The sequence below is a fragment of the Lepidochelys olivacea genome, assembly GCF_965140295.1.
Source record: "Lepidochelys olivacea isolate rLepOli2 genome assembly, chromosome: 2".
NCBI classification, from domain to species: Eukaryota; Metazoa; Chordata; order Testudines; family Cheloniidae; genus Lepidochelys; species Lepidochelys olivacea.
In genome coordinates, this window is record NC_140412.1 from 24,511,181 (window position 1) to 24,533,235 (window position 22,055).

General features: G+C 43.8%; 1 protein-coding gene across 1 annotated transcript in view; it reads left to right on the forward strand.

The window, feature by feature from the left end:
- Positions 1–22,055, forward strand: part of SNTB1 (syntrophin beta 1) — a 179,735-nt gene that overhangs the window by 56,088 nt on the left and 101,592 nt on the right. The gene's annotated exons all lie outside the window — the stretch shown is intronic.

Consider the following 22,055-nt stretch of genomic DNA (forward strand, 5'->3'; position numbering starts at 1 on the left):
AACCAGGTCAAGTGTCTGGGTGTAATAAAGTGTATAAAACATTGAATTTTGTTTGACAAGTGATCTACAATGAGAAGTACAGTAAGCATTTTCTAGTCTTGTAAAGACCCTTAACCTTCCAGTGCAATAAAGGGTTCCGTATACTAGTATGTGCTTCATGTGCTTATAATTGGAAACAAAATCTGAATTTTGTTTCATAAGATGTAGAGTCAAATTCTGCTCTGTTACACTTGTGCAGCTTTTTATTGACTGCAGTGGGAACTGGACCCACATGACTAAGAACAGAATTTGGCCTGTAATATATATTACTGGAAGACAGGATAAGATGCTTAATTTTATAAACTGAATTTGTAATGTAATTTTGTAACACCACTTAGCTTGTGGTGTAGACCATTGAATTTTAATATCTTCCTATTCGTGCTTCTACTCTTCACATTATTTTTTACTATTCATGCTACACTGGGTACGCATGGAATTACAGTCAAGAAGGGAACTGAAGAAAGCTGGACAGAAATAACAGTGCTGGTCTTAATCTGCCTTAATCTGGAGGCCAAATACTGCCCCATTCTCCAGGGGTATGGAGGGGCTGATTGTACAGAGGTTTTGCTGAGGAAAAGGGAGGGAGGATTTGAAGAGCCCATGCAGTATCAAGTTCTTCTCCATTGGGGTTTTCTGTGTACCTACATATAGGGGGATTTGAGTTAAGCCAAAATCCACCGGCCATCCTCTTGAATGGAGGAGAAATGTACTGGCCATGGGACTATGCTACTGTTCGTGAGCTGGGGTCAGTCATTCCCACTGCCTCTCCAACACCCTAAAGACTTCCCCTGCAGGCAGCCTGACTGTTGGGCTAGGTACTAGTTCAATGATTTGGCCCTCAGTGAACATAATGCCAAAATAAGCATCTCGTTCTCCAGTCCAGCAAACATCAGGATTAGAGCTCCACTGTATAACACTTAACAGGAGATAGACCCTTTCCGAAAGAGATTAGGATCTAAAGACACAATATGTCAAGTGGGAGGGAGGATGAGGGTAACAGTGAAAGGAAAGTGTAGTTACATAAACTTATGTGCACTATTACATGATCTTGACCCATTTAAAGTAATTTGTTAATTATAGGAAACAAGTAAACAGACAATAAAACAGATAGTGGTAACCCCTATTGTCCACCCGCCTAGACATTGTTCATTGGAAACCTCCCACAGGCTTCATGGTAGAAAGTCGATCTTGAGGATGGACAGAGGAGTAGCTTTATGGATTAATATGGTCAGGGTGTCCAATGCGCAAGGGGCACTTGGGAAGAAATGCTTGTGGGAGAGGTGGACACATGGTTAATTGAGGTTGGCATCACTGGCAGAGTAGAAGATATGGTGGAACAACCCAAATAAGATAGAGAGGATAAACAGGGAAGGGTAAAGTTCGAGTATTGTTGAGTTTCTTTCATTATCTGTGACGAGGTTAAATAGCTTCAGCATACAGTAGCTATGACCACATTATTTTTCTGGTGGCTGATTTGTTTTTCTAACAACAGAGCAGAGTGGTACATACCCAGAACTGGATGTACCCGTAACATGGACCCAGTAAAGTGTGCATGTGTATGTATGTGCCACTATTTCATTTTCTATAAATGGTAAATATTAAATGCTTAAAGGAAAACAATGAAGCTCTACATAATCTGTCACCGGAATGTGCTTTTACTCAGACTAACTCAGATAGTTGGGATTACAGCTGTAGTTTATTTTAAAAATAAAAAACCCCACATCCTTTATTCTGTAGAGCACAGAAGCCACACTCCCACAGATTGAACTTTCTACGTGTCTTGCTATAAATGAACTGTAACAAGTCTGTACAAGATTTGCTTTGCAAGAGAAACAGCAAAATGGATTTTGTCTGTGCTGTGCATCTTATTGCTTCCTACAATGGGATATTAGCAGTAAAATGATGACTCTGGCGTGGGAGGGAGAGGGGGAAGTAGAAAGAAAAAAAAAAGGCAGAAAAGTGGTTGTTGTTTTGATAGTACCTTACATGCAAATGATGTTTTACAGAACAATAAAATATATGGTCCATGCCCTGAAAAACTTACAATGGAAGGACCTGATCCTACAAACATTTACAACTAGATTAAGTGTTTGCTACCCTGAGTAGTCCTACTAATATTGGAAATGTAGGCAGGATGGGCCATAAGGTTTGGACATAGATATAGCCAGTGATGATAACAAACACAAGAAGGGATGATGAAGGAAAGTGAAGACAGTTAAGTGCACATTACCGAGTTTGGCTTCACTGGCTGCTTGAGAATTCCCCTTGTGAAAGGGGCATAGAGCCAGCCTGGCAGCTCTTTGCAACCCCCCGTCCAAGCCCCCAACCTTGGAGGTACTTTTGGGAAAAAATGGGTGTGCCCCGCAAATCGCTGTGCCCGTGAATTTCTTACTATTGCAGCAGCCTGCAGCTGCTGAGGTGGTTGTTAATAATGCTGAGGACTGGACTGTCTCTTAGCCAGCCCCAGGATCAGTGGAATGCAAAGCGGGCACCATTGCGCATCCCCTGCCCCTCAGCTGTGCTAGTGTCTCTCCTCCCTCCCTGAGACCGTAGCATTTCTTTAAATGGACTCAGTTGTGCTTGGGCTCAGTTTAATGGATGGCTGTCAGTCACATAATTATGGTTTGGATTTTTTTAACACAAATTATTACAGATGCGTTACAACGAGAGGGGACTAAAAGGATTGCCACTGTTTCTGTGGGGTATGTGAGGAGGCATTTGTAATCCCTTTAGCCAGTCTCTCTGGATGCTGAAACAGTGCTTAGTTATGTGGTTTTTCACTGAAGAATCTTTTGAGCTTTTCATCATTTGAGCACAGCGGGATCCTATAAGATTACTGCAGCCTGAAGCAAAAAGCAAAGGGCAGGGAGCAGTGACGGAGTGTTGACTGGAGGATTCTGGCAAATGTTTTTTAAACTGTAGGAGTGCAGCAGATTGACTATCAGGCCATTAGTGCTGATAATGGTACTCGCGGACCTTGTCAGCATTCCAGTGTCACGCTTTATAACCATTTAATTACCGCCTGTATTAAATATAGCCAAGATTTACCATTACAAATAACTCTGTAAGTGTCCTGTAGATGATAACAAAGTAGAGTGTGTTAACAGCGTAGACAGATGGTAATTGCTATGTTCATCCTATTATGTGTCTCTATCAATAATAGCCCTAACAGTGGATCTAATTTTCCTGTTATAAAAGATACTCTTTTCCTATATTTACTCTTTTAATTTGATAACATTTTCTTTTCCAGTTCAAGCATGAATCCTTTCCTCAAAGTTTTTAATTTTACTGTATGTTGTAAAATTAAACTTCTTTATCCTCCTTGTGAATGTTACAGGTTAGATTATCAGCTGGGTTAGGGTACCTTCACGCCTACGATATCGGTGTTCTAAAGTCATCTTAGCAGGTGCCAGAAGGATCTCCCCTATGTAAGGGGACCTTTGAGTGGTACAGATCTCCTCTAGTGACTCAGTGCTACTGTGGCAGATGTGGAGCTGCTATGTAATAATCTAAGAACACCGACATGGTATGTAATGGGATGAATACTACATGTGACCTAGTCAGTGAGGTAAAGTTACTGTAGAAATCTTCAAAAAGAAAAGGAGTACTTGTGGCACCTTAGAGACTAACCAATTTATTTGAGCATGAGCTTTCGTGAGCTACAGCTCACTTCATCGGATGCATACCGTGGAAACTGCAGAAGACTTTATATACACACAGAGACCATGAAACAATACCCATCCCACCCCACTGTCCTGCTGGTAATAGCTTATCTAAAGTAATCATCAAGTTGGGCCATTTCCAGCACAAATCCAGGTTTTCTCACCCTCCGCCCGATTTGTGCTGGAAATGGCCCAACTTGATGATTACTTTAGATAAGCTATTACCAGCAGGACAGTGGGGTGGGAGGAGGTATTGTTTCATGGTCTGTGTGTATATAATATCTTCTGCAGTTTCCACGGTATGCATCCGATGAAGTGAGCTGTAGCTCACGAAAGCTCATGCTCAAATAAATTGGTTAGTCTCTAAGGTGCCACAAGTACTCCTTTTCTTTTTGCGAATACAGACTAACACGGCTGTTACTCTGAAACCTGTAGAAATCTGGGGGTTATTACAATTTCCTGTATGAGTGTATCAATCTAACTTAATTAGAGGGCTGTTGGAAATACAAGCAGGGAGCTAACACAATGGCAGACAACTGAAAGACAATGGAGAAAGCTCTTATATTGTGTCTCCAGAGAAGTGCCAAGTCTCGTTTTGCCAGTACTGGGAGCCTAGCTATCAAGAGGACACTATGCGGTTAAAAAACGCTTTCAAGGGCAGCTGTCACAGAGGAAGGCTTGGTGGACGGAGTCTGAAGAAGCTGGGCTGTCCCCAGTTCCAGGGAATGGTAAGCCTTAGAGAGAGGCAGGCACCCATGCGGACTGCTCGTTTGTTTTAAGATCTGTTTTGTCTTAAGTGCTTTGGCTCTCAGTGGTTCTCAAACTGTGGGTCAGGACCCCAAAGTGGGTTGTGAACTCAATTTAAGGGGTCTCCGGGGCTGGCATTACACATGCTTGGGTCTGGGGCTGAAGTCGAAGCCTGAGCCCCACTGTGCAGGCCTGAAGCCCTTTGGCTTTGGCCACCCTGACTGGGCGGTGGGCTCAGGTTTCGGTCCCTTCTCCTGGGGTTGTGTAGTAATTTTTGTTGTCAGAAGCGGGTCGCAGTGCAATGAAGTTTGAGAACCCCAGTTAAAATAAATACATTGCTTTAAGAAGGTTGTTTGGTCACTGGTTACCAATGTCATTGCTCCTGGAGGGAAGAGGACTGCAGGTACTGAACATAAGCCAGGTCTGCTGTTAGCCCCTGCGTCTGCAGCCTAGGGCCCGGTTTGAGAACGGGAGAATGTGATTTCCCTTTCCACCTCCCCCAAGAGTCTCTCTCCTTCCTCCCTTCTCCCACAAAAGTGATGAGAGCTCAAGGCCTGAAACCTGAGTGATGTGCACTTGAAGAGCCTAGCGATCAGAAATGCAGTTAGCCCAGTAACTATGATAGCCAACCCCTCTCCCTTTGGCAGGCACAGGGGTCATGAATAGAAGAAAGGAGGTATAGCCAGGTAAGATGCTCGAATGGCCCGTTGGGGCTCTATGCAGCAGTACAGCTTAGTACAGGCCACAGTAAATTGTACAAAAGAATTAGTCTGGTGCAAATCAATAGTAGTTTTAGGCCTCCTTGGAACTGACCAAGTCCCACAGAGTTGCACTGCATGGGCTGCACTCATTCCAGTTATATGAGCTGTGAAAGGTGTTTTGTGCGCTTCCTAACATGCGTCGGTGTAATCTAGCCCTTAGTGTAATAGAGAGCATATACAACTGTTCAGTCCTCTCAGTACCTAATTTTTAGTAACTGAATGCCCTGTTGTGCCTCTGACCATTCACATAAGCAGAGTGAAAATAACTCTTAAAAAAAACAAACATACAAACAACCGAACCCGACCCACATCCCCCAACTTTGTCTTGTTGACTGAGCAAATCAGAATCCTATCTGGGTAATTTAGCGACTCAGTAATCCCCTGACAGCACTAATATGGATAGATTGATCCCGATGGTGCAGTATATGGGGTCTGTACAGAGTACAGTGAATAGATTGATTAGGCTCTGATCCTGTTCCCATTGAAGTCCATAGAGGTTTGGACTTTGATCTCTAAGGAAGCAGGATTGGACACTTGAATTCTGTGGGGTTACACCAAAGATTAATTTAGCTCTTTGACTATAAGCTCCTCAGGACAGAGGCCTGTCTTTTTGTTTTTGTTTGTTTTTTGTCGGTGATGCACTAATTTACCTGTGATACTATATCAATCATAAATAGGAATAAGATAGCTGAGATCATCGCTTAGCTTAGCTCATGACATTTTCTTTTTAAATGTGAGAACAAACCAAGCAGGCTGGTGTTACAGAATAACATTTCTGAAGAATGCAAGCCCATCTGTCTGCCACTAGTTCTCTGTTGCAGCCTTTTGTTGCCTCAGGGAGAGGGAGGAACTAGGGAGGTGGGTTTTGAAAGGTCGGCAATGAGGGCATCCTGAGCATATTATAAATGTTAAAATTGTTTATCGGTTTGTGACATTTGCTGAAATCTAGGGTTTCAAAGTTGTCCTTTAAAAATTGGAGCGTGCACTTGCTTTGGCAAGAAGCCCAAAGGTCATCTTGCTTCATGTGACTGATCTCTTCGGAGCAGTGTTTACTTTACTCTGATGGCCTTTCTGGTGTGGGGAGTAGAGAGGAAAGTCATAGGAACAACATCCTGAGCTTGTGGACCTCGACAAACATTTAACTAACATTGTGGCTCTTGATGTTCTCCACAGGGGCCTGACTCTGTGCCATGGAAGTCAATGGGAGCTCCGCCATTGGCTTCAAAGCCATAGTACATGCAAAAAGAAAAGGAGGACTTGTGGCACCTAAGAGACTAACCAATTTATTTGAGCATGAGCTTTCGTGAGCTACAGCTCACTTCATCGGATGCATACTGTGGAAAGTATCGATTGTAAGTCCCTTGGTGCAGGCACTGTGTTTGCACAGCGTCTAGCACCGTGGGCTCCTGGTCTGTGATTCACGCCCTCCCCGGTGCTGCGGTAACACAAATAATAATAGTCATTTGAGCTAGGGTTCATCAGCTAGTCGCCCAAGTGATTGCTTGACCGTAATATTTTCTCCCAATTCCATCCCAGAGCTCCAGGTTATCATCTCCTGTTGTTCTTATCTGAATATTGGAGCTGAGCCAACTCCTACTGAAGTTAAATCTTTCAACTGGCTTTATTAGGAATTGGAACTGGCCTTTAAGATTTTGGGCAGAAATCCTGCTTTGATTTACTTAGAATGCCATGCTGCTATAAATAATAGTACTAAAACCCTGTGCCCCAAGGACATCTTGATGCCAACTGGCAGAGGGCACAGGAGTATGCAAGGGTTACAGAGAGCCCCTGCTCAGGGGTGCTGGAACATGGGGGGGACTCTGCCCTCCACTTTTTACCAGCAGTAAAGTGATAGGGGGGAGGGGAATTGAAAGGAGCGAGGAGGGGGCAGGGCCTTGGGGGAAGGGATGGTGTGGAGTCATGGGTTCTGGGTGAAGGGGCAGCGTGGGGGGGGGCAAGGTCTCAGGGAAGGGGTGGTGCCAGTGGCCCCCCCACTTTTAGGGCGCTTCCACTGCTCTTGCCTCTGCATCTGGAATCTATCTACTAGTCCTTCAAAAATGTCATGTAAGGTCTCTATTAAAAGCCTGTGTCACGCTTGTCGTCATAATCATTGTGAGACATGTATATGGAAAATATGTGACGAGCTCTGTATATATATTACAATTATGTTCTCTGGGTCTCTGAAGTTAAAGGAAGTCTCTGAAAGGTGAAAGATATAGGCCTATCAGGCAGGGGGAAGAGATATTTATCTTACTCCGGCTGATCATGTGCAAATGAAGTATTGTATGGTTCGCAGTGGACACCCAATTACCGTCTCATCAAAATACTAATCAACAGATTGTGGGTATTAGAGGGGGAAAAACAGCAGGATTTATCCTGTTTAGGAGCAAGACAATGAACTTTTGAAACTATGGGCAGGTCTACATTACAAACTTGCATCAATGCAGCTGCACCTCTGTAGCGGCTTCTGGTGAAGATGCTCTAAGGGCATGGCTATACTTCCAGCACTCTACAACAGGGAAAACGCTGCCGAGTGTTTACACTCTCAGCTGTACGCGCACTGGTGTGGCCACATTAGCAGCTCTTGCGACACCACAAAGAGCAGTGCATTGTGATAGCTATCCAGCGTGCAAGTGGCTGCAACGTGCTTTTCAAATGCAGGGGCTGGGGTGAGTGTCACGGGGACTGTGTTGTATGTATGTGGAGGGAGAGAGAGTGGGTTTTGGGGGGGGCTGAGAGCATGTCAGCATCCTAGCAATGGTATTGTTCCATTAACAGATGGAAATGGTAAAATTATCAATAACAATGCAAAAAAGGCAGAAGTGTTCAATAAATGTTCTTTATTTAGGGAAAAAGTGAATGATGACATATCATATGATGATGAAATACTTTCCATTCGAACACTAACTCAGACATTTTAAAATCAGCAGGTCTTCATTTCTTACATTCAGGGGTTTTAAAAGAGTTGGCTGAGAAGCTCTGGACCATTAATGTTGATTTTCAGTAAGTCTTGGAACACTGGGGAAGCTCCGTGAAATGGAAGAAAACTAATGATGTGCCAATATTTTAAAAGGGTTAATGGGATGACCTAAGTAATTATAGTCCTGTCAGCCTGACATTGATCCCAGGCAAAATAGTGTGATCGCTGATATGGGACTTGATCAGTAAAGAATTAATGCCAAGCACATGGGTTTATGGATAACAGATTTTGTCAAACTAACTTTATCTATAATTAATACAATATAATATAATTAATGTGTGTGGGTGTGTGTGTATGTGTAAATGAGATTACAAGTTTGATTGATAAAGGTAATAGCGTTGATGTAATATATTTAGACTTCTGTAAGGCACTTGACTTGGTACCAAATGACATCTTGATTAATAAATTAGAATTATACAATACCGTGAGGGTAATTAACAGTTGGAACAACTTACCAAGGGTTGCAGTGGATTCTTCATCACTGAATTTTTTAAATCAAGATTAAGTGTCTTTCTAAAAGAAATGTTCTACTTCAAACAGGAATTAATTCAAGGAATTCCTAATGCCTGTGTTTAAACAAGAGGTCGGACTAGATCAGGGGTAGGTGGACTGCAGGCCAGATCTGGACCACCAGATGCTTTTGAACAGACCGCAAAATCTTTTTTATTTACTTGTTGTTGTTGTTGTTGTTGTTTTTGTATTATTTTCTCTGGAGTCTGGACCTTGACAAAAAATAATTAGACTAGATGATCACAGTGGTCCCCTTTGACCTTGTAATTTATGAATCTATTGTCTTCTATAAGAAATTAACAAGTGATATCATCTGATTGCGCTCTGTGTAATGTGGCAACAGATTTGCTCTTGAACTAAATGAAGCAGATAAGCCTCAAGCACATAGCTGTCACTGTTTTCTGTCCCAAAGTCTGTATATGGCTGGTAAAGATGTGCTTTCAGCCCCTTCTGTAAAAGGTGCTCCTGCACTGGAGCATGGAGAAGATCTATTAGTATAACAACAAACAAGCACATATAGGGTCTTTTTTTCACTCTTCTTTTGTGTTGCAAGTTTTGTTTTCTTTCTTAGCAAATTTATCTCTAAGACTTGAGACACAAATATACGCAGGCCTTTCTTTGCAGCTCTTTTCCTTTTTCGTTAGAGCTATTTATACCGAATGGCAACTACATGAAGACTAATAAACTGAAAAACAAAGCTTGGGACAAGTAAGCTTAAATAGTATTGATACAGGGTCCCCAGTGCTAAAATCTCCCAACCCTGCAGTGGCACCGAAATGCTTTATAACTCGATTGGTCCCTGAATACAGTGTGAAAGTGCAAACAGTAAAAATCCCTCACACAAGTTACTTACAGATGCATCCTAGCAACTGCATAACTCTTCTCTGATTTCCTTTGCTTCCTTTCACAAACGCCACCTTCTACATCTGTCTTTGTTACAAGGAAATACATTGCAACTGCAACAATTCTCCACATGGGTGGTCAGTAGGGTTTTGAACCTAAGACCTTTAGCGCTGCAGCATAGACCTCAATCACTTGAGCTAAAGAGTACCTTCATTAGATGGTGACAAAGTAGGCTTTTATCCCCTCTGTGGACCAGTCATTTGAGGGGGATGCAACACACATTTTGCCATTGTATTATCCAACCGTGCTTTTTTTCGTTTTCACCAGCAGACACCATTTCCCATAGCAGTTTGTTGTTGTTTGTAGTTGAGGTTGGGTTTATGTCCGGGTTCCATCCAGAATACAGAAGTCTAGTATAGTATCATGGTTCAGGGTAATCCTTGTACTATTTCCATGTGTTCTGAACTGGATCGTTATCCTTTTCTTTAGGGTTTACAGGTAAGTAATACAGTGCCCCGTTACAACCGTTGCTTCAGAGCTGTTAACATTTCAGGAGGTTAGTAAAGATAATGCAACTGGACACAGAACTGTAAAGGAAACTTATCTGGAGGATATTCTGCAGCTATACACTTAATAAAGGAATATTTTGATGATAGTGAATAGTTTTAGACTCGTACAAGCTGTTAATCTTGATTAGCCAGCAAACATATGGTTTTCAGAGCAGTGCTGCTCTTAGAGGAGGTTGCCTGGCCCAGCGTTTGTGCAGTACTTTAGTATGACCTTAACCCCTTTTGTTCCTTAAGGAAAAAAAGCGAAGTCCTACAAAGAGGCGCTTATATTGTCCTTTAGATGTCTGTGGTCAGACTTCAGAGTAACAGCCGTGTTAGTCTGTATTCGCAAAAAGAAAAGGAGTACTTGTGGCACCTTAGAGACTAACCAATTTAAAAAAATAATTAAAAAAAAATTGGTTAGTCTCTAAGGTGCCACAAGTACTCCTTTTCTTTTTGTGGTCAGACTGTGGCTAGCCCTGTGCAGATAAACAATGGGGAGATGCCGTGAGCTTCTTTCTCCCACCCCCTGCCACTCCTGCAGGATCCAGCTATATAAAATGCGTGTAGAATGCAAGCAATACCTGATGCAGTTCCACTATCATAGGGCTGCATCTTTAAAGTCAGAGTCTAGCCTCTAACATGCATCCAAACAATATCACTACCTTGACTTCAACAAACTGAGTTTGATTCTTCTTATGGAGCTTGGGAAATGGTTTGCTTCAAAGATGAAAGAACTACAATATAACCTCACTTAAGGAGATATTTATTTTGGTCCATTAGACTGTGTTAAGTACCATGAATGCTTCTCCAGGTCTGTAATGACACATCTCCAGTATAGCATACATTACAATTACTAAATCAAAAAGTAAACAGATATACAAATGAGTTTAATGTCCTTCTGCTGTGAAGCTGCTTTTGGTTAAAAATATTCAGTTTTTTCTCTGTTGTGTGCTGGTGAAGTGTTGAAATAGATAAAGGTGCTTTTCCTTACAACACTCAGGATATGTCTGAGCTCTTGAGCTCTGCTGTAGAGGAAGATGCTCCCTACATCGATGGGAGGGTTTTTTCCTGTTGATGTAGTTAATCCATCTCTCCGAGAGCTGGTAGCTAGGTGGATGGAAGAATTCCATTCCAAAATGTTTTCAGGATTAGGTTGACCTAACTACATTGCACAGAGCTGTGAAAAATTTTGCACCCTGAGCGGTGTAACTAGAATGATCTAACTTTTAGGCGTAGACCAGGCTTTAGTGACTCAGCCAAGAAAAAGTGGTCTGTTTTCTTGTATCACGTGCAGCCTCTAACTCAGTGGTTCTCAAACTTGTGTATTGCTGACCCCTTTCACCCAGCAAGCCTCTCAGTGTGACCCCCCCCATTATGAATTGAAAACTTTTTTTTATATTTTACACTATTATAAATGTTGGAGGCAAAGCGGGGGTTTAGGGGTGGAGGCCAAGAGCTCACGGCCTCCATGTGGTAACCTCATGACCCCCTGAGAGATCACTACCCCCGGTTTGAAAATCCCTGCCTGACTATTATCAACCTCCTGTGCTGAAGCTGACCAAAAACATGTCTGACAAGCATTTTTAGCTGCCTGTGAAAAACAATATGTTTTATTGTTTTAACCTGATTCTGACCTGACCTGGGACACTCTGAATTGGCATTTGTGGTCAGTGGAAAAAATCTGTCTTGATATGCCAAGTCAACTGCACTCACTGCTCAGCAGCTGCTACGGGCAAACTATATCTGCCTTGTCCTATGGAGAAACTGGGTGAACATGTTGGCATTAACAGCTGAACAGTGCCAGACAATTCTGAGTAAAAGCCTGGGTGGATGGAAGAATTTTCTTGTCAGTAAATTGAGGATTAATGAGATTGTGTAAAGACAGGAAACCCTTGTCCGTTTTCTGGGAGGATTAAGTGTCCTCTGAAACACGATTATATTTACAGGATAACTGCAGGGACATCTGTGAAATAAGTGGTGTATACTATGGTGAAGGGCTTGACATCCCCTCCTCCTCCCCCCCCCCCAAAGTTATCTTTAAAGCTACATGTTAAATGCAAAGGGTAGATTTGCCTCCTTCTTGAATAGGATTTAAGGCCAGATCCCATTGACTAAAGGGCTTAGTTCATTGTAGGAAATACTCAGTATGTAACAGGATCAGGCCTATTGTAGCATGCCATACCTCAGAGAAACTTCACAATACTATTTAAAAATGATAAACCTGCTATAAAAATAGTTCCTTCTTTCCCCCAGCTGTGATGTTTTTTCCCTAAAGTTATGGTGCCTGGCGGACCAGGAGGGCGATCTTCAGTCCTGGATCAGTGACAAGTTTAAGGTCCTATAGCTTGTGACTCATCAGGGATATAGATGGGAAAGTTATATTGCTGTTAAAAAGAGATCTTTAGCTGATTGGTGTGGTTTGTAGTGACTAGTGGACGATGTCATGGTTCTGTGAATGTGGAGTCGGGTTTCAGTAGCAGTTTGTTCAGCTGTTGCGTTGCTGAGAAATTTCCCTGTTCAAAAAAGTCCTGTGTTTATTGTGGTTCTCTGGTCGATGTTTTAAGTTGATTCTTCTAGTTTGTTGTTGGAGCTTTGCTGTTTCTGTATATTGGAAACAATAATCCCCGGGAGGAAGGAAAGTGATTCAAATAGAATCCCAGCCTTAAACACAAAAGCCATTTTTTTTCTGTTTCTTCCATCTCTCCTCCTTTTCCAGTCCTGGGATTGTCTTGGCGTTTCCATCTCCTCCTTGTGTTGTTGCTTCTTCTCTTCCTCTCTCCACCTTGTGCATCTGTGATTCCCGCTTGCCATTGAGTGATGATGTGGAATAAGGCCCATTCCTGCTTGCAGAGGCTCAGCAACTAGCCTCATTGGCTGAAGTGCTAGGGGAGGAAGGGACTGAACTGAGGGCTGTTTTCAGGAGCTGTCTCCTTCTTCCATGCTTTGTTGTAGGTCTCCCCATGACAAGCGTTGAGCTTCAGTGGTCGAGCTAAGCAAGGTTAGAACTGGGTTCAGCTTTTCGCTTCCCGGTCCTCCTTGCATGCAGCCACTTTGAGCAGGATCTGTAATGTCAAGCGGAGGGTTCTCAATCTGCACATAGATTTGTCCTCTTCCATCACACAGCAAAGGACTGCATGCCCATTCATGCCAAGCCAAGTCAAATTGTGGGTGCCATGCTATCCCATAATTACACAATGAATGTAGCCCCAGGACGATGGGCCTAGATATCAGGTGTGGTTCCTCCCCCTTTTTGGCATTTCCTATTCTCCTGTCTGCATCAAAAATCTCAATATTTCTGTGCAAATTTCCCCATACTTCCAGTTGGATAAGCACTTATGCTCTTCCTGCCCTAACCATTATCCTGTTATTGTGGGTGCTCTGTTAAACAGCTGCAGCCTGACATCCCTAAGATGGTTGCAATTCACTGATGGGAGAAGTGATTCCTATGTGCTGTTACCAGCACGTAGTATGGAGTGTCCTTAAAGTACATCTGGATCTTTTTAGATAAAGGTTATTATGTATTGTGGGTCCAGTTCTCACTTCCCTGTGGTCCCTGGATGCTGTTCTGGCAGCAGAAATCTACAAAGGGGGAAGAAACTGCCTCCTGAGAATAACTCCTGCACAGGGCCTTCTCAGGCAGCACGGAGCAGATATAGGAGCTTTTTTGCCAACTGTATGGAATGTATGATGACAGGACGAGAAGGTGAGGGAAGGGAAGAGGTGAATTGAGAGTACATAATGCTACTTTTATTCTCTACTTCCCAGGGTCCACTGGGGGAGGGGGAGCCTTTAGAGGCAGAGCATAAGTTGGAGCAGTCTTGAGACTGCTCTGATTCACACCAAAGGCTGGGCAAGCCCCAATTGCCACAGAATATGGGGAGCAGAGGATCAGACTAACTGAAAATTGAATCCTGGGTGGAGCAGGGGACTGAGAGTTGGCACCAATATGTGTTTTGTTCCAAACCTGGTCATTGATTTATTATGGGACTTTGAAGAAGTCATTTAATTTGTCTGTGTCAGTTTAGCCAGCTGTAAAACAGGTATTATAATACCCAGTGTAATAACTTCCCTTGATGTGTGCCAATTCCGGTCTATTCTGCATTATTTCATGATTTGTGTGACTGCTGAAATAATGGCATGTTCCAAAAACATAATGCCCTTATGTATCTTCACATAATTGCTAGAGGTTGAAATACTTGTTCTGACACTTGAGCGTACTCATGTAAATAGAAAATTATAGTGTACAGCAGGGGTAGGCAACCTATGGCACCCGTGCCAAAGGCGGCACGCGAGCGGATTTTCAGCGGCACTCACACTGCCCGGGTCCTGGCCACCGGTTCCGGGGGGCTCTGCATTTTAATTTAATTTGAAATGAAGCTTCTTAAACATTTTAAAAACCTTATTTACTTTACAGACAGCAATAGTTTAGTTATAGATTATAGACTTATAGAAAGAGACCTTCCAAAAACGTTAGAATGTATTACTGGCACGTGAAACTTTAAACTAGAGTGAATAAATGAAGACTTGGCACACCACTTCTGAAAGGTTGCCGATCCCTAGCGTACAGGCAACATCAGACACCTTGAATTTTATCTGAGAGTATGGATGATTGGAGAGGGAGCTATACGAACTAACAGAAGAAAAATCAGCACACTTGTAAGGCACATAAGAAGCTTTGACTTCATTTCTGAAGTTTAGATAAACTCTTTTAAATACCAACCTTACTTTTAAGAGTATTGGGAAGAATGCGTCGCATTGTGAAGAGGAGAAAGCCCAGGCAAATGTAAGTCCTGTATTAGGCTACTGAAGAAAATTTGTAGTTTGTTGCATGTGCCATGATAGTGTCTCATGTCATATTGTTTGTGGATTTGCAGGGGTTTGGCATAGATGGCTTACCATGTGACCAAGTGCAAATCCACCTTAAAAAAAATGTAGGCCTCTTTGGAGAAAATCAAAGTGCAGCCAAGTACTATCGATAATACCGATCTTTCAGTATGAAAGATTCACACAGTTCCAGTTCCAGAGTTTACACTGTCATATACACATATAGTAAGAGATGTGTTCTGTGTATGCAAACATTGTTTTTCTTAGAATGGACACTTAAGAAATTAACTGGCTGATTCATGGCAAGGCTCTGCAGTACTTTGGCTATAGTCAACATATCTTACATATCTTTATTTTTAAGTTATCAGGATGTGGCCAATGACCACCCGTTTACTTAGCTTGTATGTTGTACTTTTTCACTGCTCACTGTTGATTTGCTGTGTATTAGACTGTGAGCTTTTCAGGGCAGAGCCCATGTTGTCTTTTATATCAGGTTCTAAGCGACAATGAGTGTTCACTTTTTAAACTTAGCATTATACTTTTAGGTTTTGTGGAATATTTACCAAAAAAACTTACATTTTTTTAATGAAAAATATATGAAGATGTATTGTTTTGTTACTTTATTTAGGGAAAGCACAACCCTACTAAAAAAGAGAGAGGAATCAACTATGTATGGAAACTTGACAGTAGAATTTATAGATTTATCAGAAGTCACAGCTCTCGATAGAATGTAAAACTGAACTGGGCAGCAACGATTGTTTGAAGAAGAAACTTGGAGGCTGAAAATAAATATAGTAAATTGAAGGATCAGGAGGGAAAGTCCCTTTAGATGTGTTAACATTTTTAATAGGTAGCTAGCTGTGAGAACATATGAAATTTGCAAGGAGGTTCTCTGAGCCATTGAAAAATCAGTGATTGCATCCAGGATGTGAATAGACCAGTGTTCAATTCTGGGTGTGACTATGTTACGAAGCATCACAGCCTGCCACCGCCACCAGAGTTTGTCATAAAGGTGGCTGTTTATTTAAAAGGATACAGTCAAAACATTCTTAATAATTTTAAAAAATTGTTCACCCTCCCCATTTATAATGGAACATTGGAAGTTTGAAGCTAAAATCTGGTTCCTTTCCAAGAAGTTTCTGGCCTCAGTTCCCTCCCCCACACCATTTAAATAAAATTCTATCTAGCTGTCTGTGTCCGGAATCTATCTGAACTTTTTGCCCCATCATCTATGTATCATAGCTCAGGTGTCCTGTATGGTTGTTCATGAGTACTTAGTTGAAGACACTGATTATTTTTTCCTTAAAGAGCACTGACTCCTCTGTTTCAAATAAAATAGAATACAATACAAGCATACATAGAAGGAATTACACAGATTTTAAAAAACGGTTGGTCACAATTTGTGCCCACAAACCATGTCTCTTTAAGAGCTGAAGCAGGGCATGCAGAGTTCAGCTGAATTCATTTAAGAAAGACAGAAAACAGTAAATGGAACTCTTTGCCCAGTTCTAATTTTTCTTTGTGCAAGAGAGTGTAGAGGGCATTTGTATTCTCTCAACATGTTAAACTTTTCTAATTTGTAAAATGTCTAACAGAGACCTAAGGCTGTTGACAGATCAAGAGGTTTAGTATATTTCAGAACCTTTTGGCACTCAGCAACGGTAATAAATACTTGAGGTGGCTTTCTTTGATCATGAGAACAGGTGTTGTTTCTGTAGGAAAGTGGATGGAAACTTAACACCCACAAATGTACAGTAATACTGGCTCTGATTTCTCCATTTCAGTATAGAAGTGATTAAAACTATTTCCTGTGACCCTATCATAGAAACCATAATTTTACTTTTTTTCCTAGAGTAAATGATGAGCATGCATTTTCCTCATGATTATTTTGATAACAGCACCGATAGCTGTTTAGGGCCAGATTCTCCCGTCAGTTTACCTCTGTGCATTGGCACAGATTTAACTGAGCATTTGATCTTTGGTCTGAGCATTGAAACCAGAGACAAACTCTGTAGTCATTGATACTTATGCTGTCCTGATGTAAATGAGAACAAAAATTGACCCTATGGTCCTGATCCTTCTCACAGTTACACCAGTGTCATTCCGTAGTAACTCCATTGGCTGCAACCTAAGATAATGCTGGAGTTACACTGGGGTAGCTATGAACCGAATTTGGTCCTGTGTGTGTTACAGGGAAAAGTGTCACAGAAAATAACTTGTTAAGATATTTAATTTTGAATTGTTCTGAAACTGTCTTGGTAACATACTGAACCTGCTGCATTTGAAATCCTAGTATATGACATTTCTGTAAAGCAAAGGCCATGTCCCTGTTGAATAATCAAATTGCTCAGCTGATCTCCCTCTTCCCAAGTTTTCCTACAACATCTGTCTGCCAACGCTTGTGTCACTGTGGATGGTTAGCACTGCCTGGAGTAGCATTAGATTAGGTGGCCCTCATCTCTTCTCCATTCTGCTACTTCGGTGGTGTGAGTTTGCATTCTCCTCTCTCCTTTCCTACTGGCAGGCTCTATGAAGACCATTCATATGGTTCTCTTGTACTAGGTCTTTTCCATGGTTATCGGGAGCATCCAGCATAGCTGCTTTGTCAGAATTGTATGATTTCCCGCACCCCTTCTTTATGTGCCATATCACCTGTGGTAAGGTCTGTGTCATAAAGGGGGAACACCATTCCCGTGCACAGAGCCTAAATAATGCCCTTCACACCACTTAACCCCAGAAGGCCAAATACTGGTCTCACTGGATTCAGCCCTCGTGGGCTTCCATTGTATCAAGGTTTGGCCCTGAATGCAAGGCTGACGTGGGTCTTAATTGGTACGAGGGGCTTGCATAGGTCCTCTGCACAGAGCTAATTTTCATCCTGAGAGAGGCTAAAATAGGGAAAAAGTTTCCATCTGGAAACGGGCTACAGGGGAAGTTTGAATGACTGTTTTCAATGAAGTTTCTTGTTTGGCTGAATTTTTTCATTAGCATTTGCACAACTTTGAAAACAGTCTTTTTGGTTGTATTTTTTGTTTACCAAGCAGCCAATGCAGTAGGCAATCAACAAAGAATTCTTTAAGAGAATGCACACAGATTGCATGGCCTCTGTCCAGTGATGAGCTGCCAGTTCCCTTCTCACCCCACGAGGCGGTTGTTGCCCACCCCGCCCCATCCACCCCCCACCCCTGTCCCCTGACTGCCCCCAGAACCGGGCAGGAGGGTCTTGTGGACCACCATTGTGGGTACCCACCCCACCCCTAAGAGCCAGAGGGACCTGCTAGGGGGCGAGGTGGGGAGTCCTGGCGGTACTTACCTGGAGCAGCTCCCAGGAAGCATCCGGCAGGTGCCTCTGGCTCCTAGGGGCAGGGGAGTGTAGCTGGGGGGGAGCAGGGGAAGCGGCTGCTCCCCCCACTGATCACATCAAAAGTGGCGTCTTAGGCGCTGACTCCATGGGTGCTCTGGGGCTGGAGCACCCATGGGAAAAATTTGGTGGGTGCAGAGCACCCGCTGGCAGCTCCCTGCCCCGCGCCCGGCCCCAGCTCACCTCACCTCCGCTCCGCCTCCTCCCTTGAATGCGCCGCCCCGCTCTGCTTCTCCGCGCCCTCCCTCCTCTCCCCCCCCCCCCCAGCTTCCCGCAAATCAGTTGTTTGACGGGAAGCCAGGGAGGGCTGAGAAGCAGGCGGCGGCTTCCCACTCAGGCTGCGCCCCCCCCCCCCGGGTTACCTACTGCGGCGGGGGCGGCCCTCCTCGCGCCTCCCTGCCCCAGCTCACCTCTGCCTCCCTGGGCCTGAGTGCGAAGCTGCCGCCTGCTTCTCAGCCTGCCCCAGCTTCCCGCGCGAACAGCTGATTTGCGGGAAGCCTGCAGGGGCGGGAGAAGCAGAGCGGGGCGGCGCGTTCAGGGGAGGAGGCGGAGGTGAGCTGGGGCCAGGGGTGGGGCGGGGAGCTGCCGGTGGGTGCTGTGCACCCACCATATTTTCCCTTTGGGCACCCATGCAGTCAGTGCCTAAGGCTGGTCAATAAATTTGGCCGGTTAAATTTAGAAGCCCTTTTAGAACCTGTTGTCCCTCGTGGAACAACCAATTCTAAAAGGGCTTCTAAATTTAACAACTGGTTCTAGCAAACCGATGTGAACTGGCTCCAGCTCACCACTGCCTCTGTCTTTCCCTGCAAGGTAAAGTCTTGATCCTTTCTCTTTGAGCTGATAAGGGTACGCTGTTCCTTTCAGTTTCATATTGAGAACCTCCACTTCCTGACCATGCCTCCGTGGTAATGAAGATTTACTGAAGGCTTTTCTTTTGGTTTTTAAGCAAAACAATTTGCTTAAAAGCAAGACACTATTGTGTCTGGTAGAAGACTTGACAAGATTTGCCTGTAGTATTTCCCTCATAAGATATAAGAGGCATGCTTTGTTTTGTCATCTGTGGAAAGTTACAAAAACTTAATTGTGGGGACCTGGGACTTGGCAGAATTGTGCATTAATGAAGTGCTTTTTTTGGAAGCTTCATTGCCTGCCTTCCAAATTATAAACAACAACAAAAACGTATTTGAACTTATGTCAGTGGATTAATTCATTTGACTGCCATTTCTACCTTTCTTTTTGGGGGGGGGAGGGGAAGGATGCACAGAAGGAGAGGGGAGGGGTTGGTTCTGCAGATTGGAATTTTAATTGCTTGACCACAGTTGTTATTTTGCAATGCAGCAAAAGGGCATGATTACTAATTAGTACAGACTACAAGGCTCTCTGGAGCTGGGTTGTAGTACCAAGTGGATGAGTTTAGACCGTTTTATACTGCAATTAGTCTACCAATACACCGTTACCGCCATTACATAGTTATGTAATCAGTAGTTTTTTTCAGTCCCTGCAGATTAAATTTTGTATTATGAATACACACTCATTTTAAAGAAAAACTATAAAATGAATGAGATTTTAATACTTCAGGATTACAGCTGATCTTGTGTACTATTCAATGGCTTTTCCTATTCCTTTTTATCATGTAGTTTTGGTTCATTATAGACCTTAGAGTTGGAAAAAAAAAACCCAAAAACCAAAACTCAGTGCTTTCTGTAGCTGCTTCTCTTTTAATTAGGGTTGACAGGCGTCCAGTTTTTCATCGGAACACCTGGTCAAAAAGGGACCCTGGTGGCTCTAGTCAGCACCACTGACTGGGCTGTAAAAAGTCTGGTTGGTGGTGCAGGCAGGCTCCCTCTCCAGCTCCGCACGGCTCCCAGGAACCTGCCGGCATCTCCCTCTGGTTCCTAGGTGGAGGGATGGCCACAGTGGCTCTGCGCGCTGCCCCCACTCCCAGTGCCAGCTCAGAACTCTCATTGGCCAGGATTCATGGCCAATGGGAGCTGAGGGGGCAGCGCCTGCAGATGCGGGCAGTGCAAAGAGCCACATGGTCGTGCCTCCACGTAGGAGCCGGAGGGAGATGTCGCTGCTTCCTGGGAGCTGCCTGAGGTAAGCGCCACCTGGAGCCTGTACCCCAAACTGCCTTTCGTTCCCCAACCCCCTGCCTCAGCCCTTAGCCCCCTCTTGCACTCTGAACTCATTGGCCCCAGCCTGGAGCCCCCTCCTGCACCCCAAACCTCAGCCCTGCCTCAAAGCCTGCTCGCTCCAGCCAGAATCGTCACCCCCCCACACACACCCCAACCCCGTGCCCCAGCCCAGATCCCCCTCCCGCACCCTGAATCGCTCATTTCTGGCCCCACCCCGAAGCCTGCACTCCCAGCCCAGAGCCCTAACCCCCTCCTGTACCCCCTCTGCCCCAGCCTGGAGCCCTCTCCTGCACCCAAACCCATCATCTCTGGCCCCACCTCAGAGCCCTCACCTCCTCGCACCCCAACCTCCTGCCCCAGCCTGGTGAAAATGAGCAAGTGAGTGAGAGTGGGGAGGGTGAGAGAGAATGCATTGTGTTTGATACTTGGATCCCTGGAAAGCATATTGTTTTTCTACCCCCTTCTCCTGGTAATACATTTCCACTCAGTCTTTTCACAGAGGCTTCTGAAATAGTGCAGCAGCTTGTCATGATGTCACCATTACATTGCATGGAAACTCACTTGGCACGGGGAAGGGAACAGTCTTTGCTTTAGTTCCCAGTGTCTTGGGAATTAAATGCACATTTCAATGTTTCTGCTTCATGTTTAGATTTCAATCCAAAGGTCTGACTCCAACTTCAGTTTTTTCCCCTCTTTTCGTTTCTTAATTTTAGAGGGCCCATTCCTATTGCTTCCCTATGCACATCGCTCCCGTTGAAGAGCGTGGGAATTGCACGCATGCAGTAGCTGCATTATTGGTCCCAAAGTTTCTTTTGGCTGCCAAGTGCTGGTACATCACCAGCACACAGTTTAGTAACCTACTGGAACTTATTTTCAATAGGTAGTTTGAAAATCTCTAGCTTGAAAATAATCCATTTTAAAAAAAAATACTTGGGCCACGTCTACACTTGGAAAATGTTTTTTTCACACCCCTGAACAACCGAAGTTATACCGACAAAAGTGGTAGTAAAGACATAGCTTATGTTTACACTACAGCGGCTCAGCTGCACCGATGCAGCTACGCTGCTGGAGCACTTCTGGTGAAGACTCTCAAAGCCGCTGAGAGAGAGTTCTCCCGTTGGCTTAATAACTCCTGCCTCCGTGAGAGGCAGTAGCTGTGTCAGCAGGAGAGAGAGCGCTATTTACACGAGCACTTAGGTCGGTGTAACTTATGTCGTTCATTATTCGTAAAATCATTTGTAGTGTAAACCATGGCTATGGCTACACTAGAGAGCTTACAGTGGCGCAGCTGCATTGTTCTCCTGCCGACGTAGCACTGTCCACACCGGTGCTTAGGTCAATATAACTTATGTTGCTCAGGGAGGTGGCTTATTCACAACCCTGACTGACCTAAGTTATATCAACATAAATGGTAGTGTAGACATAGCCACAGGTCTGATTTTCCTAGGCTCTCGCTCACTCATTGTTCCAAGGTGTTTGCAACTGAATTCTGAGTGCCACCCCATTGTCTGTCCTCGGAGGATGTGGTACAGCCCATGCCAACCAGGGTGGAATTTCACATTCAAAAAGACAGGAATTTCATGATGCTATTTCATAGCACTGTATCACCCAGAATTCATAGGTTATACAGACATCTCTCCAA